General features: G+C 37.5%; 1 long non-coding RNA gene across 1 annotated transcript in view; it reads right to left on the reverse strand.

Annotated features, from left to right (window-relative positions):
• LOC119772947 overlaps positions 1 to 19,443 on the reverse strand; it is a 161,191-nt gene that overhangs the window by 76,865 nt on the left and 64,883 nt on the right. The window contains exon 2 of the long non-coding RNA XR_005279319.1: positions 6,905 to 6,989. This is a non-coding gene — a long non-coding RNA (uncharacterized LOC119772947). The remainder of the gene's footprint in view (positions 1 to 6,904; positions 6,990 to 19,443) is intronic.

Raw genomic sequence — 19,443 nt, forward strand, 5'->3', positions numbered from 1 at the left:
ATATCAGTCATAAAACCTGGAAGAACTGAAAGTTGCCTACTCCTCTGACAGAGAATCTGCCATTGTCAGATTTTCAGACCTCCACCAGCTCCTTACATCAGCCCTTTGACCCAAAGTATTGCAAACCAAGATAGCGCATTAATGAATTAATAAAATATAACTGTGTATGATACCTTGGGAGTGGTATCCTAGTTGTTAGGGCATAGAGCATGGAATCCTAAGGTTCTGAGTTCGGGCTCCGCTCCCACAGACTGCCACTCTGGGTCCCTGAGCAAGACCCTAACTCCACACTACTCCCAGGGCCCCACGTGATGGCAGCCCACTGCTCCCCAAGGGGATGGGTTAAATGCAGAGGTGAACTTCTCCAATGTGAGATACAGAAAGTTAATTATTATTATTATTATACTCATCAAAGAACATTGAGGGGGAAAAACAAAACCCTCTTGCAAGATAGAGCTGATGCGCCAACTGATGTCTGTGCTCTGGTAGCTTTTATTAAGTTTAACTTTTTCCTAAAAATGTTGAAATATTCAACTGATGTCATTGTGTTTTTTTCTTTGCAATTAATTTAATAAAGATAACAGTCCTGCTGCTATGTTGACGTCTTTTTACCCCATTTATATGGTACTACTAAATTTATTTTTAATAGTCCAAAAATGTTCAGATGCTTGGACAATCTATACATGCAACACAAATGGCACCTGCTTTAAAGATTTATACTCGCATGTGCAAATAAGTTAGTTTTTAATACATGCAAGTCTTTTTGAGGTCAAGCCCAGTATGTTTTCCATGTTAGGCTGAGTGCACAGCCTTATTTCACTTTTTTTTCTTTGTGAATAATGTTTCAACAGTTTGCAAATGAAAGGCAGTATTTGATATTTATTTGTGTATAAAAAAGTAGTACATTAAACATAATTTATGTTTAAAGGAACAAAGGCTGAAAGAATAAATGCTTGTACATATAAAGAATTCTAACGGCTCTGCAAGGTCAAAAGCGGAGTGAATCACTCTGCCTTAAGGCTTGTGCAGTTTCCCCTTTAGTAATTTCCAATTACATTAAAAGCTGGGTCATCAACAATGTTATTTGCAAAGAAGGATAAAGCTAGAACTGAGACAAAGTTGATGAAGAAAAGGTCATATTCAAAAAAGGTATTGAGCAATCACCATGTTAGCCCAATATCATGTTAGATTTAATTAGTTCCTGCAAATATTGTTGTTGTCCAACAATATATTTGATTTAGTTCTAAAAAAATATAATCTAAACAATCATTTGAAAACATTTTAGGATGAATTGGTAGTTTGGTCAAAATGTCCAAGCTGGGAGACCACTGGATTATTAGGAAAAAATAGCCAAACATCTCTGAGGTTATGCTAGCTTTTTGTCTTTAACTACCTGTCTGGCGTGGTAGGTGATGGACTGATTTTTTTGTAACCTGGCATTCTTAAACAGAAAGGAAAACAAACAAATTGTCTCAACAAGAGGAGAATCTATTGACAAAATGCTTTAACTTAAACTACATCAAATGTATTGACCTGGCTGGTTACATTAAAACAAACTAATATTAAAAATTAAACAATGTTATGAAATAATAATAGATCACCACTTAAAAACAATGTAAAGGGGAACAAACAAAACAAAGCTGGAACCAATAACCAATACCTGATGCAAAAAAACAAACTTATGAGTGTGAATATGAACGTTTAAGCACCAATGTTTGTTGTGAGAGTTTCGAAATGAATCCAAATTAGCTCCAAAAGTTTACAATGAATAACAGTTTTTATGTGCTCAATTAACCACTTTATAATGTAAAACAGAAAACTAAATAACTTTGTTAAAAAAAAAAAATCAACTGATTGTTAATATTGTGCAAGCAAGTCCAGGCTGTACCCCGCCTCTCGCCCATTGACAGCTGGAGATACACTGTAGACACCAGAACCCTTTGCAACCCCAGCAGGGTAAGCGTGATGGAAAATTAATGAATGGATGTTGTGCCAACTACAATCACAGTGACTGCATTGATGGTGGGGCTACCAAGATGCCACCTGAAAGGGTTTCCTTCCACCATCAAGCTTAATATTTCCTGCTAATTTTTTTCCCCAGCTGAATAGTTCAGAACATTTTCTAAGTTGATTAGTGATGCAACGCCACTCAGAAGAACTGTATTTCACCCATTTCATAAGAATCATGTTTCATCTGGGGTCTCAACTTATCATTACGTATTTTTGCTATTATATATTTTATGTTTTCTCTGGTGACCTAAAGTAGCCGCAAGTAGAAAACAATCATTCTCAGTCTTGGGGTCAAGTACAGGGTTCTAAGAGCGTAATTACAAAGTAATTGAAGACAGAGTTAAATTGCTTCTTTTTTAATAAGATCTGAGGGCAGCAGAGGACAAACATCTACAGAAAAATCACTTTTGTGGAGATTTTAGAAACAGAAAACAACAGCAATTCCTCTTGTAGAAAATGGAGGGCTTTTGTTGACAAAAAGTTAAGTCATGTAGCTTAACTTGGATAAGTGATCAAGCTAAAAGAGGCTAACCTGTTAGCAATTAAGCAAGGCAAGCCATAGCATGTGCCAGGTCTGCCTTTATACCATGGTCTTGCAGTTACTTATTTCATCTTAAAACATATCTTTTCACTTTTGTCATTGATCAACTATTATTAGACACACCAACAGTACAGATGCTACCAACTTGCCACATGGATGCTGCAATATGTTATTACTGTTGTCTGGACCAAACACTGTGGCACCGTTCAGCAAATCATATACTGTAGCACTATATGAGTATAAAACATATATTAAAAGTAGATCTGAACACCTGAGCAGATCTGGTATCTGCACATAAGGTGTGGAACATTTGAGCAGAGGGATCTCCCCTGCTGTGAGCATCCCATGCTAATCTGCTAAATATTGGAGAAAATCTTACCTTTTCCAAATGGAGATCAATAAAAATTTGAGGTCTGGAAAAATTTAGGGATGATGATTTTTGATTCTTTCATGTGGTTCCTGCTGTGTAACACAAGCTAACAAGTGAGCTGCTTGGTACGTCAAATATGACGAAACAGTCGTTTCCTAGGGTTACGAATTAGTCCACGAAAGGTTATTTGGTTGTCTATTAAGCAAATCATCCATCCATCCATCCATCCATCCATCCATCCATCCATCCATTTTCTATCACTGTTGGGATCTGGAGATCTGCCACCTTTCTCCAGCTGAGGGCGCCCCTGGGTCTCCTGAGCTGAAGCCACCAGCACACCTGTGGCTGATCATCTCATCAGGAGACCAGCTTCATAAGCAGCGGCTGAACTTCCCTTCAGTGCCAGAGTGTTAGACCAGTTATGGAAGACCTGATCGAAACCTGGAAGCTCTGGAGGAGCTCATTGTCAGAAACCTGCCTGCCTGCTCTGTGAAGCCAAACCTGAAGATCCACTGTCTGAATCTGCAAGCCAGTTCTCAGGAGATAACTTGGAGATCAACTCAAGGTCTGAACCTCCCTAGTCTGAAGCCAAGCCCTGCCACTGCTGAGCCCTCTGCCGAACCCTCCGTCTCTGGACCCTTCTGGTTCCCTCTCTCCAACGCTCAGTCTGAACCACCATCAGAGAACCCTTTGATACCAGTCCCGGACCCGTTCCAGCATCAGTTCAAAATAACCTTTGTGTGCTTTATTCAATAAACAGTTGAAAACTTTTACTCAGTTTCCGTGGTGTTCTGCATTTGGGTTTAGCTCCATAGAGCCAACATGACAATCCCGCTTATCCTAAGCTGGGTCAGGAGGGGTGCTGGTGCCTATCTCCAGCTGTCTGTGGGTGAGAGGTAGGGTACACCCTGGACAGGTCGCCAGTCCATTGCAAGGCAACACAGAGACAAACAACCATTTGCGCACACACTCACACCTAAGGACAATTTTAGAGAAACCAATTAACCTAACAGTCATGTCTTTGGACTGTGGGAGGAAGCCGGAGTACCCCGAGAGAACCCTAGCATGCCCAGGGAGAACATGCAAACTCCGTGGGAATCGAACCCTAAACTTCTTGCTTCAAGGCAATGTAAAAAAAAAAAATTCAATATTCAATAAAATATTACTTTTCCAAATAATGTATTTTTGAGGTCTTATGTTTGCATTGTAAATTTGAACACATTCCAAATGCTCTAAATTAGTTAGAAGTTAATTTGACCACATTCCACATTTTTCGAGATAAACGTTGGTTCTCAAACATAAAACCCATGCTTAACTGTGAAATCACTGAACCACTTTGTTGATCAGGGTTTTCAACCATGTTTTTCTTTCTTCTTTGTGTACGTTGTAGCTAAGATTAGTTGAGCTATAGTCAAGCGTTTTAACTGAAATGCGTTTGCCTTGGAGCTGAATGATTTTTGTTATTAAACTGTTATATTTTGAATGGAAGCTGTGGTGAATTTATTTGATGTCATTGCACAGTTAAGGCGAGCATACACCATATGATTTATTTCAATCTTTGTACTCGGCTACAGCTCAAACTGTACGACAAACCCGCAAGGTTTAAAAGTTCACAGCTTACGACGTATGTTCTTACACTGTACGAACCGGTGTGGTCGCAGTCGTGAGAGAATGATGGCCCCACGTTAATCCCTGTATACTAGATGACGCAGGACACATCATGAGGGGGAAACTCGATCTAAAAATTCTTGCATGACTGAATAATTGGCAGCTAAAGTGTGTTCATAGAATAATATATTGCAGTTGGCATATTATTTGATTAAAATACATTTTTGCCACCACTATTGGAGTTGAAATTAAATATATCATAGTTGCACAACATAGCTAATCTTAAGATTATAATATGTTGTCTTCTTAATGAGTATGTTGACTAACAGCTTAAAGATTGATATATTTTTTTTCAAAGGTACGTAAATTCTGTAAGGTAGGTATGTAATGAATGTTCTAATTTATTAAATATGACTGTATACATAAAGTCACAAAGACAATTATCTCCAGCTTTGTGATGTAAGGCTGATATAAATACAATCCAAATCTAGAAAAAAACTGGATTCTTAGCTCATCAAAATAGTCTGCGGCTCTACTCTACCACTGCAGCAAAAGCGTTCCGTGATAAATAGGTTGTGTGGTCTATGCCTAACCTGAATTAATGGAGTGTCACTCACATCTCTCGGTTTCACAGAGCTTCAACCTGATCAAATTCATGCCAAGAGAGGTTAATCCTGCTGGCCATGATAACATAACAGGTTCACATACGAATCTTCACACCCCAATCCCCTCAGGGAGACACATCAGAGTATCTGCACACATGCTGTATGGTGGGATACTTTTGGACTTTCATCTTAAATGTGCTTTAAAAACAGAACACATCACCTGCAAACATCCAACCACTTCAGTAATCCACAAAGAGTACAAAAGTATTTAGAATCTGTATACTTTTCCTAAATATAATTGCATTGAACTATAAGGTTCAGTGCATACTATTGTACTTTATATGTGATCAAATTAGACAAAATGGTGCAAAATTTTAAAAGGAAGAAAATGTATTTTAAATTAAATTATAACTTTTCTCCTTTAAAAAAATATCACAGTTAATATCTGAAAAGTACTGTATTCTTATTTCTCTTCAGAAACAGCTGTAAGTCTTTTTGGAAATGTGTCTACTAGAATTATGCATCAGGGAGATTGATGTTTCTTGCCAAATCAGTTAGTCAATTAGTCACAATTATCTTTAAATTTGGACCACCTGACAGGGCCATTATAATAAATAAATCCTAGTAATAAATTATTTAAACTATACTTCTGTACGTAAGATACCTGTATGTTACGTATGTAAATAATACAAGATGCTCAAATTGTTTTACAGCCTGACAGGTTTCATTCTAGAACTGCCAGTCCATCTTTTTATTAGCTGAGCAGCTTTCTAGTTTTCTTTTCTTACTAAAGAAATGCATACACAGCATAATACTGCTACTAAAATGTGCTATCATGCAGATGATATCCAGTTGTAGAGTTCATTTTGCTGATACTAAATGTCTAAACCGCACAGATTATAAATGTATTCAGGGCAGGGTTATTTAAAATAGTATTCTGCAGTCAATATCCTGCAACTTTTAGGTGTTTTTCTGCTGTTAATAAACCTTATTCAGGCGACTGTATTTTAGCAAACACTTTTCAAATAGCCATAATTGGAATTCAGGTGTGCTCAGGCATGGACAGAACTAAGGCATGCATAACACCAGCCCCTGAAGACTGAAGCTGAATACCCCTGCCTGCTACGCTGTTTTAATGCTACAGCTTCAAAGCCTTAAACTCTAGCTTACTTGATCTGGTTGGCTAAAAAGCCATTCAAACCCAGGGTTGTTGTGTAAAAACCTAAAAATGCTTTTAACGGCTTAAGGACTTTATCTTTCACTTGGCTGCTGGTATTCTTGATCCTAATAATGCAATTTCACTAATGTTCCTCAACTAGTATTTAAGATAATGAAATAACAGCTGAATTTATAATATACTGGGAAGCATTACACACAAGTGAATAACATTCAGTTGCTGTGGATTTCAATCTGGGATGTTACAAAAAAACGGGTCTGAATAAAATTTGTCACCTCATCTTTGAAAGCAAAGTGTTTTAAAAATGGGATGTTGTAATTTAAGGGATATTAGACAAGGGCTGCATGGATGGTGATTGTAAATAAAACATACACTTCTCCAGTTACAATGATCTTCTAAAATATCAAATAAATAAATAATCAAGAAGATCTGTGTGATTTGTAAGGCAAATTGCTCTCTACTAATTTAACTTAATGAGGCAAAGCAAAGGGGAATAAATTCAAACACCTGGTACTATTTCCCAGAGTTTTATTTGTAAAGTAAAATGAAATATAAGGGACTTTTACTTGTAATACACAAAAAATGCATCGTACCTCTGATTTAGATGTTTCTGAAGAAATGGTTCTCTCCTGATGAGACTCAGCGGGTCTGGTAATTCCTGTCATCATCTTGATGCATCTGTAGAAATCAGTTTGACAACAAAAAGCAAGTTACTTTTTTGTGAAAAAACAAATGGATGTACTGATTTTTTTTTTTTTTTGAGAACCTGCATACTCATAGAGCTCATAGAGCTTTACTGACAGCATAAATGTAGTACCCTCTCTCATGTGAGCTGTGTGCAGTTGTCTCTTTTTGTTTGAGTGAGTTGCTGAAGGTTGGGAAATAATATGCACTTAATACTTTGTTGAGTTTGCTATAGTCTAAGGCATCTTTTTCCTAAATGTATTACACTGTGAGGACCTTCTGCTTTTGATGGAAAAGAAAACATGGTCCCCATAAAAAAGTGGTGTTTTAAGATTAGGGTTAGGATGAAGGTGTACCCACCCAGCAAAAATTGGGCACAAAGACTTTGAAAAGACAACATGATTTACGTCAAAACAACGTCTACATTTTGTAGAAAAGTGAAAGGTGAAAAGCTGTAATTTTCAGCTCATTGAAAATACATTGAAAACTATCTTTTAACATCTGTACACTGTCTTTTATTTGACTAAAGCGGGACAAAATAAGACTGACGAAACAAAAAAGTATTACTAGAATAAATCAATATGATGGCTCGACCAGATTTAGCCTAAAAACCAACGTCTAAATGACGTCTGGTGTTTGGGGAGTAAAATTAGTTCAGGTTAAACACTGGTAATGGTTAGGGGGAACACTTTAGAATAGGGTTCGCAAAATTTGATTAACTACTAGAGAATACCTTGAGAACTAACAAGAAACTAAGGGGTATTTCTTTTTTTTTTTACTGGAGCACACTCAGCTGATCCTTATTATTGGACTACTGCTTAGTTAGCTGGCAACCACAAAGTAACTAATCATGAAGTAACATGTATTTACAAAAGAAACTGAGTAAATAATGAGGATCTAAGGGGTAGTTGCCAAGTGGACGAAAGAGGAACTAAAAGGGAACTAAAGGATAGGTAACTTGTTCTTATTAGGGGGATTACTGGTTAATTACCAGTACTGTCAAAGGTACACACATTTGTTACTTAAGTAGAAGTATGGATACTGCAGTTTAAATACACTGGTTAAAGTTAAAGTATCAACTTGACGTCTTTACTAAAGTAAAAGTGAAAAAGTATGTGTTGCAAAAACTACTTCGAGTATAAAAGTATAAGCTAACCTTTAAAAAAAAACAGCCAGATGCCACTATATGAATTGAAAGCTCAATTTTTTGACTATTTCGAAATATTCTCTGAGATAGGGCCAAGGATGAGGGAGGTCTTGTTGGTCTCCGTATCTATCTCCCGATACGCTCTCGCCTGTGTCCAACCTTTCAGACATTTCAACATCTTTTTCTGAATCCGACATTGTAGCATGGCATAGATACACTATATTGCCAAAAGTATTTGCTCACCCATCCAAATTATTGGAATCAGGTGTTCCAATCACTTCCATGGCCACAGGTGTATAAATTCAAGCACCTAGGCATGCAGACTGTTTTTACAAACATTTGTGAAAGAATGGGTCGCTCTCAGGAGCTCAGTGAATTCCAGCGTGGAACTGTGATAGGATGCCACCTGTGCAACAAATCCAGTCGTGAAATTTCCTCGCTCCTAAATATTCCACAGTCAACTGTCAGCTGTATTATAAGAAAATGGAAGTGTTTGGGAACGACAGCAACTCAGCCACGAAGTGGTAGGCCACGTAAACTGACGGAGCGGGGTCAGCGGATGCTGACGCGCATAGTGCGAAGAGGTCGCCAACTTTCTGCAGAGTCAATCACTACAGACCTCCAAACTTCATGTGGCCTTCAGATTAGCTCAAGAACAGTGCGCAGAGAGCTTCATGGAATGGGTTTCCATGGTCGAGCAGCTGCATCCAAGCCATACATCACCAAGTGCAATGCAAAGCGTCGGATGCGGTGGTGTAAAGCACGCCGCCACTGGACTCTAGAGCAGTGGAGATGCGTTCTCTGGAGTGACGAATCGCGCTTCTCCATCTGGCAATCTGATGGACGGGTCTGGGTTTGGCGGTTGCCAGGAGAACGGTACTTGTCTGACTGCATTGTGCCAAGTGTAAAGTTTGGTGGAGGGGGGATTATGGTGTGAGGTTGTTTTTCAGGAGCTGGGCTTGGCCCCTTAGTTCCAGTGAAAGGAACTCTGAATGCTTCAGCATACCAAGACATTTTGGACAATTCCATGCTCCCAACTTTGTGGGAACAGTTTGGAGCTGGCCCCTTCCTCTTCCAACATGACTGTGCACCAGTGCACAAAGCAAGGTCCATAAAGACATGGATGACAGAGTCTGGTGTGGATGAACTTGACTGGCCTGCACAGAGTCCTGACCTCAACCCGATAGAACACCTTTGGGATGAATTAGAGCGGAGACTGAGAGCCAGGCCTTCTCGTCCAACATCAGTGTGCGACCTCACAAATGCGCTTCTGGAAGAATGGTCAAAAATTCCCATAAACACACTCCTAAACCTTGTGGACAGCCTTCCCAGAAGAGTTGAAGCTGTTCTAGCTGCAAAGGGTGGACCGACGTCATATTGAACCCTATGGATTAGGAACGGGATGTCACTTAAGCTCATATGTGAGTCAAGGCAGGTGAGCAAATACTTTTGGCAATATAGTGTATTAATATTTACAGTTTGAAGAACACCTTCTTGCTTCTGACGATTTCCTTTAGCTAACCAATCAGTGTTTGCGTTATATTATTCATCCAATTGCACTAGTTTTCACTAAATGTGTATGGCACCAATGATCTGCATTGGATGGCACACATGACATGAAATAAATATTTATAAACATTAAGCCGAAGCCAAGAGTAACGAGTAACGTTTCTTTTAGAAAGGTAAGGAATAGAAAGTACAGATACTTGTATGAAAATGTATTGAGTAGAAGTCAAAAGTAGAAAGAAAAATAAGTAATGGAGTAAAGTATAGATACCTAAAAAGTGTTAAGTACAGTACTTGACACCTCTGTTCGTTACCACAAAATTAGAGTAGAACTTCTCTGCATAAACCATAAATCTTTGAAGTCAACTTAAGAAAAACTCCTTTACTGAGTAAATTATTTCCTAGTTATTATTTGATGGACTTCATTTATTCAAGTATCATATCAATGAGTTACTAAGGAACTAATCATTACCCAGGAAAGACCTGACCACTATCTGAAGTTTTTGTGTGTCCTACAGTAAAGCTAAGCATTATACAAGTACTTACCAAGGAACTATTCATTACTTAATCACCACCTGATTATTAACTCTATACTTCATCAAATTTTTGTACCTTAGTGTTTCCTGGTTAGATTTAGGTTCCAAGTCCATTGAAATGGGTGGATGATAGTCAATGGTGAGTCCTTTTTGTGATTAAAACACATGATATGAATGCAAGTGAGTGTGTTTGTTTAACCCCCAGAGCACTAAAAGATCAAACACATGTATTCCCTTTGTTGCGGCTGCGGTCCAGATTTTTTTCATTACGTTATTCACATGTTAACCCGTAAAGAATATCAAGCACGTACTTGACACAGAGGTTGCAGGAGGTATTTGCATTGCCTTTGATCAAGACAAAGCACATATTTTGTGCACAGATACTGACAGCATGTCGAGACAAATGTTAATTCTAATGAAGCAGGTTTTGAGCAAAATTTTGTTTGAAATATTTAGGATTTTTGCATGCAGTAAGAAAAAAAAATTACGACTCACAGATGTCCCCCTTTTACTAACACATTTGAAGAAATTGTTATTTAATAGCATTTCAAAACAAAGTCAAAACATTTTAATTAAGAGGACAGCCCAGATAAAAACTGAGAAACACTACTCATCACTTTGAAAGAGACATTTATTTCAGAGTGCCCCTAACTTCTTTGGTGAAAATGAACACCATATTGAGCAATAAAATAAGCTGTCTGCAACCTTCAATACAAAGATTGGGCAAACCTATGAAGCTAATAAAGAATTTAGAGAGCTCTCTAAAGAAGTAAAAAAATCACCCATTCTCTCGTACAGAAATCTGTCTAGGTTTGAAGCGCGGGTGATTTAAAAGAACTACCAACATACCTACCTTTGACACAAAAATAAATTTATTTCTTTAAGCAAACTGAAAGAAATTATAAGAAGTCAACAAAAGCAAGCATAAAATGTCTTCAGCACATCTGCTGCAGGCTCTTGTTACTCTTGATAAGATTATGCATCAATGTAGAACCAAAAAGAAACTGAACAAGCCTAAAGTGTCCATCGAGAAAACCTTTACATTTTGAGAAAGAAAAAGACAGGACAAAAGTTTTTTCAGAGAGAAAATACAAATACAGGATTTTGGATGGATAGTACTTGGACAGAAGAGACTAAATTTAATTATTTGAACACTAGAACAGCTGAAGTAATCTCATACTGTATCAATTGGAACCTTCTAAGAAAAATACAAGAAGCATTCAACGTACTATATATATTTGCCTTGAAATGCTCTGAACTTCCATATCAATGCATTTCTGCGCCATGTTTTTTTTTATCGCTACACTTTATGAAATGAAAATGTTCAAAACTGTACTGTGCAAAACAAAATTTTGTTTAGTATACACTCTGTGTATACAAAATGACAATAAAAGTGTCCTGAAAGTCCAAGTCTAATAAAGATATTCCAATCTAAAACTGTAACAATATCTATTAAAGGTAGCTTGTCTTAAGTTTTTTTTCTGAGATAAACAGCACTTTTAATTGTACTTTTCTTTAATGTGTAACATAAGTGTATTTTTTTAGGATAGGATTTAACTTTTTTTTTTTACATGAGTGTATTTAAGTCCTATCAGGGTACATTAACATATGATACCAGTGATTGCTTTTATCAATAATTGGTTATATAAAAAAATTTAATACTTAGTTAAAAGTAAGTTCTAAATGGAATCTAGAAGCCAATGTTTTTTGATCACAGTTAAGATGGAATGTCGAGACACAGAGCATGCAGAGGGCACCTTTGCAAATTCCCCTTACACCATCTCTCTACATTGCTCAGTCTTTGAAGTCCTCAGTCATTCTTTCTTATCTAAACTTACCCAAAAGGCTATCAAAAATAATTAGGGTCTGGGGACAAGAGCGGACCATTAAATAAGGATGTGTTGTATCTGATGAAATACCTTTGTGTTAATTAATTTAAGTAATTGAAATAGACATTCAATTCAACTGAATTCAAAAATATTGCATTGATCCTAAAGAGAAATTGAACACACCGTAGTTTTAACTGTCAGAGTCTAATATTAAAAGATTATAAATCAGGAAAACTAAATTGAGTGTGCAGAAATATTTTCGGCATGTTCAGCAAAATTAAAGACTGTAGGCACAAAAGATAAGAAGCACAAACCAGATTAGTTCCCCCCTTTTAGAAAGAACAGATTGCATGATCTGCATCAAAGTTATGCCAGTCTTCAAACTGACAAATTGAGAGTGGCCATCAAAGAAAGATGATGTTAAATGCCATTTAGTTAAATATATATATATACAACATCATAGAACCTCGGAAAGTTGACTGATACCCCGCCGACACAGAAAAAGCCACACTCAGATTAGATTCTAAACAGCTGAATCTATCATCTATCTCCATCAACTTCTCTAAATAGCTGCTTAGCCCAATACATTTCAAAACAAGGTAGGCCCATGAAAGTTTAATAAAAAATAACTGTACATTGCGTGGAGCCTGCTAAAAGCCTAATGGGAGAAAAAAAATCCCTCATACCACAAGAGATGCACTTCTTCAGGTGCCCTCCCTTTACAGCTGTGATGGATCTTCTTTGGTTTCTTTTAATATTCCATTTTGTTTAGTCATAAAAATGTAGCCATGTTTGGAAGATCAAAAAATAACAATATTGGAAATATATTGTTATTTTTTATCTTCCAAACATGGTTACATACCCAGATCTCTCTCCTTTGTCAGTGATTATACCAATGCCTCCTTTGTGCCAACAATGACCACAGAGATTTTGGCTATGAGTTTTAACCTCACTTAAATGCTTAATTGCTGAAAAAGATGCAAAAAAAATAATGGTTTTAGTTGTGTTTTCAGATTTGTAAAATCACTTGATAAATTCAAATATTTAAATGTTCTCGGCCCACATATGTTGCGTTTGTTTATAATATGCAAAATACGATAAGGGATACCGCAACTGGCTCACCTTTAGAGGTACTTGCCCCTGCACCATTTTTGGGCCAGTGGCATCGCTCTCTCTCTCTCTCTCCTTCCCTCAAGGCACCACTAGGTCTCTGTGACTGGAATAGGATTTGGTTAGGTTCAGCAGGTTGTCAAATGGGTACCCCCTTCACTGGTGTTTCGTTGATTTAAGCCCATGACAACTCGGAGGGGCTCGGAGATCACGCGTCCTGGACCCACCCCCACTGAATGCCACCCAACTCTGTATTCAGTTCTTCGTTCACTCAGTGCTTCGGTTCTGCCAGCACACCTCGCGCTGCATCCAAATCCAGCGAGATGCCTCCTCCGCCCGCTTGGTGGCGTTGGCTACAAGCCGCTTCCTGGCCAGCACTTTAATTCCCAGCAGTCCAAGGGCTCTCCAAAGCGACCGTCCAGCAAAGCCTCTGCAGCCCAGCTCCACTGGGAGATTCCAGTTCTTCCATCCATTTTGCTGGCTCTTTAGGATGAGGGCTTGGTATTTATTGAGCTTACGCTCATAGGCCTCCTCCATCCTCTCCTCCCAGGGGATAGTCACCACCCGCTTGGTACCTTTAGACCACAGAACAATGTCTGGTCTCAGGCTAGTGTGGGCTATCTCCTCAGGGAATTTGAGCTGCTTCTTTAGCTCTGCCCGCATCTCCCAGTCATTTGCTGTGGCCAGGACCCGCTTGCTCCTCCCTCCTGCTACTCCACTTTTTCTAATCTGCATATTGATATTGACACTCTCCAAAATAAACGTGTGCAGAAGCTCTCTGCTGAAATATTAAAATGTTTGCAGAGTTTTAAGTTTAGCAAACCTTCTGAAGATTAGGCTCTTTGTGTACTAAAGGAATTATCCTTTTTTGTCCAGAATCAGTCAGGAGTTTTTTGTGATGCACATCAACACGTGGAAATGTGAGCCTTGATGAGAAGATTTCACAAGAATATTATTCCTGCTAAATAAATCAATAGGGACTGCATGCTTTTTTGACTTGTGTGCACTAAACCTGTGTTGAGGTATGAGGCAATTCTCTGAAAAAAAAGGGTAGATATCATATGGTGAATATGTCAAAAGGACAATCTATTTCAGCTCATATCAAAACCTCTCCTCTGCTTGATCTTTCCCAGTTCCTAGTTCCTAGCCAGTTCCTAGCCAGCTTTAGATTTCCATTCTGTCTGTAAAGTGAAGTTTCTTTTTCTCTTCCTGAAAATGTACCTAATCTGACCACCTTTCTGAAGACTTAATCCTGTAATCTGCTCATTGCTCAAGTCAGATTTGCTCAAAATGTTGAATGCCTATAACAACATGGGAATCATTTAATGGCAGTTATGGCGGTTCTGGGATAATCCTACACTGTCCTTAGTGGTATGATGGATAGATGGAAGACTGCTTCAACAAAACCAAGACTGCATGTATGTTGTGAAATTTGCTAGATATTGGAGGTAATTTTTCACAAGTCATACTATTATGTCAAAGTCATTATTATGATTCATTTTAACCAATATCGAGATGGCAATTTTACTTTTATTTTCCTTTGCATTTCACACAAGCATGTAGATGTTCTACTCAAGGGTTTGATTGTTTCCATGGCCTTGAAAGCCCACTTGCCCAGAGTCCATTGTCATAAGACTGTACAGTTACTGCTGAATGGGAAAATTGTTTACTTCTACTTGCATACATGGGTCTCTTTTGCAGAAGCAAATCTCTTCCCCCTCTGTGTGTCAGCAAACCTACTTTAAGCATATTACGGCCAGTTAAAATCTGCAGTAAGAAAGTTGGCATCTTTTTCTTGCCAAATGCAATGTGACCAAATCTGAGTACCTCTGAGATTTGAAAATTACATTTAGTCAAATTGTGACTATACTTAAAAGCAGTTAATTGCCCAGCCCAATTATAGGCAGACCACCTGTAGTAGGTAAATCTCTTAGCTTTATATTTTTGTATAAACCCCTTAATGTTTCAGGAGGCTAAAGTTAGCACCTAGCCAGCACAGGGCCAGGACCAAAGAAAACTTACCCATGTTCAAATTGAAATTGCATTAGAATTCTAATAACATGGAAAAGGTATGTATATTTGTACTAGGAGCTAAGTTCAACTTCCAGCATTTTTTCTTTATAAATGGTTCATATATATGCCAATACATAAAAAAAGTACTAAATCCAATTTTGTACTCACCTAATTTTCACGCTAAGTCCAATTGGGTGTGCTTTTATGTCTGTTTTAAAGACAAATGTACTCTGACAGCCTCATACATGTGGGTTTGTTGGAAAAACACTATATTGTCAAGGGAGGCTTACATAAAGTAAGGTTCTCAGACAAAATCACATATATACACACATACACAACAGTTTCAGAAGAGAGAGAGCCACTTAATGATTTTATGCTTCAACAGTCGGGGACTTTGAGGCTGCCTGCTGCAGTGATATGCCAAGGTGAGAGGTCAAACTAGTTCCCCTTCATTGATTCTCTAACCAGAGCTCATCATCTCCCATCAGACGTCTCACCCCGCCTGCCCAATATCTCTTTTGTTAAGCCCTCTCACCCAAACCCTGTGTGCCAGCCACACCTGACAGACAGCAAAGCATTCATTTGAATGACTAAGTATACCCAGAAATAAAGCAGTAACATCTCAGATGAATTTCTGTTCAAGGTCTTACAGTATTTAAGAACTCTGCATCTTCTGCTGTCTTTTTTAACCTACTGAAGCTCTTTTTTATATAAAGAATCATTACACATTTTCCTTTATATTTTATATGTGCTCTGTGTTACATTTACATCTTATTCATGTAAAAAGAACACTTATTGGCAATGCTAACATTCACTTTCTACTTTACATACACCCCCTTATCATGAAGTATTTGTATGTCAGTCCTTATAGCTCAGAAAATAGCTGAATATCTAAATATTTAGCTAAACAGATACATTTGTTTACCTAAACCTTCCAATGTTCAAAATCAGAGGCTAAAAAAATGTAAATCACCTTTTTTACTTCAAATAAGACTGGACCTAGATCCAAATTTATTTTCCAACCACATACATATCATGATGGAGGTTGCAATAAATCTCCAGCTCTGTAGTGTAGCTAGCTATAAGCTTAGGGTAAAAAAATTGTTAAAAGGTGTAACAATAATTAAGCGAGTGCTGCACAATGAGTATGTATGTCTATAGAGCACATTATGTGATGTGAATACAGTTATACAGGCTTTTTTATATAACTAATGGACATCCTGTTTTACTGGGTTGAGAACAAATAACTTTATAGTTGTAAAAGTTAATAATTGATTTATTCAGCGTTTAAGAATCTGTTTTCTTTTTCAATTAAACTCTGGTAGGTCTAATTCACCACATATCCCTAACTTCTGCTGTGCTGAGGCCACAATGCACGCTGCTCCCTAAACCTATACTGTATTTCTATTTCTTCCTCATAAAAATTCATCTTAGACCCCTAGATTTCTTCCACTGCTCTTCCAAAGTCCATTTATTTCCCCACTCAGTCCTGAATCTTCCTCCTCATTATTTCCAACCACATCCCACTTTTTTCTCATTAACCACTCTTCCTGCAGTGGTCAGTTAGGTGTCGAAGTATAGGTTTATGCAGGACTGCCAGATTTTGATTGGGTATCTGAAGGCATGCCTGAAGGAACTCACTTACTTCCTCATTACACATGGCTGTGTATATTCTCTGAAACCATTTATGGGCCAAAATGTGAAGTATTCTATTAAAATAACCTGTTCTGGATCATTAAAAAAAATTTTTTTTTTACGTAACATTATTGTAAGGCAGGTTTTTCCATATTTTTGAAAAAAGAATGTTTTATGAAAGATAAGATGTACTGTAAAAAAGGGGTAGAAATGCTTAATATGTATTAAAAGTTTACATGTTTATTTAAATGGCATTAATCAAAATAACAATATACATAAAAATCTACTTGTAAAATCAAGAGCCTTTAGCTTAAATGCTTAGAGCTGATTATCTTTTTTATACAGTGTTTTGTAGGATCTCATATTCTTAAGAATGTTTAAACAGAAGAAATATTTGTAATGAACCGTTGGCAGATAAAAGCATTAGGGATCCATTAAAAATTACATTTAAGAACGAAACAATACAGAAGAAACTTGTGATGATGCGACAAACTGCACATTCAGCACGGGAGAAGAACATCTTAAGCGAACAGCATAGCCAGCATCCAGAAACCCTGTGGAGCACTTGAAGAAAAGCACTGAAGTGCCCAGATAGAGCAGCAAAGTTTATCAGAGTTGAGTGTGCGGCAGACGGCTTTAAATAAGGGGTTGTAAGTTTAAAAGCTGTACATCAAGTCAGCGCACTGAAGTTAGTGGCACAAAATGCAATTGAAAGTCAAACGTCTCGGTCAACATTATGAATATGAGGAGAATGTGACATGAAAAACTGAGACCAAACATCCCCACTCTTTATGTGGTGGATGTGTTTGAAAATGCAAGAAATTTTCCCAGTGATAAAGGTAAAGGGCATGACAAAATAATATAATTGGTAATTAAATATTTTTGGTTCCTTTGTTATTGAATAGTTTATAACTTTTTGAAATGCCTTGAGTTTAAAAAATAATGAATTTCTTAGTAGAGATTGTACATATCATATCCAGAAATGCGATGATTTTGATATTTAACATAATAATTTCTTTTGGCCTTGGATTCCTAATTATTCATTTTTGGTTTCAGCCAAGAATTTTAATTTTGGTCCATCACTAAAAATCATAATGAATGGTAAATGTATTTATATAGTCAGGAGAATTGACCAAAGCGCTCTATACTACATTCAGCCATTCACACACACACTCACACACTGATGGTGGCAAGCTACATTGTAGCCACAGCTGCCCTGGGGCTCACTGACAGAAGCAAGGCTGCCGTACAGTGGCGCCACAGGGCCCTCTGATCACCATCAGTAGTGAACATATGTTAAGTGTCTTACACAAAGATACGACGTTGAAAGCCAGAGGCTTGAACTGACAACCCTTCAGTGGGAGGGCAAACTCCTCCATCAAACGCCACTGTAGAATCTGCTAGAATCTAAACTGATCAATGTCATTTAACAGAGCTCTATTTTGGGGTTCATTGTCTAAGTGTCTGTATTTATCTACAAAGACAGCAGAGGTACAGATCAACCATTTGCACATACAGAGGTAGTTTCTGACATTGTTAGGACAAACAATATATGTAAGTCATAGTTTTTATTTTGTCTTTCTCTCTTGCGCTGCTAAGTTCAAAAGGATGAGTTAAGATTATTCGGCCTCAGTGAGTTTGTCTGCCAATATTTTTTAAAGATGCTATATCTTCTCAGGTATTGTTAAGACTATTTATAGTTCACCTCTCTAGCCAATCTTCATGTTTGCATGCTACTTTGCCAACATAAAAAAACAAAAAGCTGCACTCTCTTATGGCAACCCTGGGAATTCACATATGATGTGGTGAGAAAAGTAGTTCAGCAATGTACCTCTGGATTTGAAAGGAGCAAAGCTCGACTAAGACATTGTTGATGGAGAGGATCGATTGCTCATGGGGTATATTACTTCCAGTCCAGAAGACAAATGAGAAGGATTTTGGTTCCTTCTACAGTAAATATATTCCCTATTTCTCATTTAAGGTAAAAAATCAACAGATTAAACCGAAGGCTTTGGCGTCTCAATTTTATCATTTATTATTGTGAGGTTAAGCAAAGAGGAACTGAGTCATTCTAGCTGCATAAGGTTACACCAATGTTAGATGTAAACAGAGGGAATACAAATGTATTAATTTATTGCACTTGTTCGGCAAATTATTTACAGTGGGTTATTGTGGCGTTTTAAACTGCCTATGCAGAAAATTATGCATAGAAGTCGGAAAATTATGTTGATTTTATGGTTCTAACATTATTACACACTATGGAGGGGGAAAAAAATCTAGAAATAATAAGTATTCTTGGATGTACTGACACAATGCTTTTTCAACTTTTACATTTTTTTTTGCACTGGATGGCTGTATAGAGGATTTTTTTTGTCTTGGAAAGTGTCTGTGTTCTTCATAGATGTCGCTAATTATTGTGTTCTGTACAACAGCGTCTCTCACAATCACTTTAAAAAAAATGACAATTTATAATTTGGACTAGTCAACCGGAAGCAATTTTGAAACTACATATTCCACTGGCTCCTGTATCTTCTTTAAATTACCTTCCACAACCCCTCATCCCCAGGTTAGATCGATTTAAGTCTAGATTACATAAGATTTTTGAGGTGTTTTGTAGACCAACTATGTTCCATGGGATATATGTTCAACATGTGCCTGAAGATCAGAAGGTC

The sequence above is a fragment of the Cyprinodon tularosa genome, unplaced genomic scaffold (assembly GCF_016077235.1).
Source record: "Cyprinodon tularosa strain WSP-4 unplaced genomic scaffold, ASM1607723v1 ctg734, whole genome shotgun sequence".
Lineage (NCBI taxonomy): Eukaryota > Metazoa > Chordata > Actinopteri > Cyprinodontiformes > Cyprinodontidae > Cyprinodon > Cyprinodon tularosa.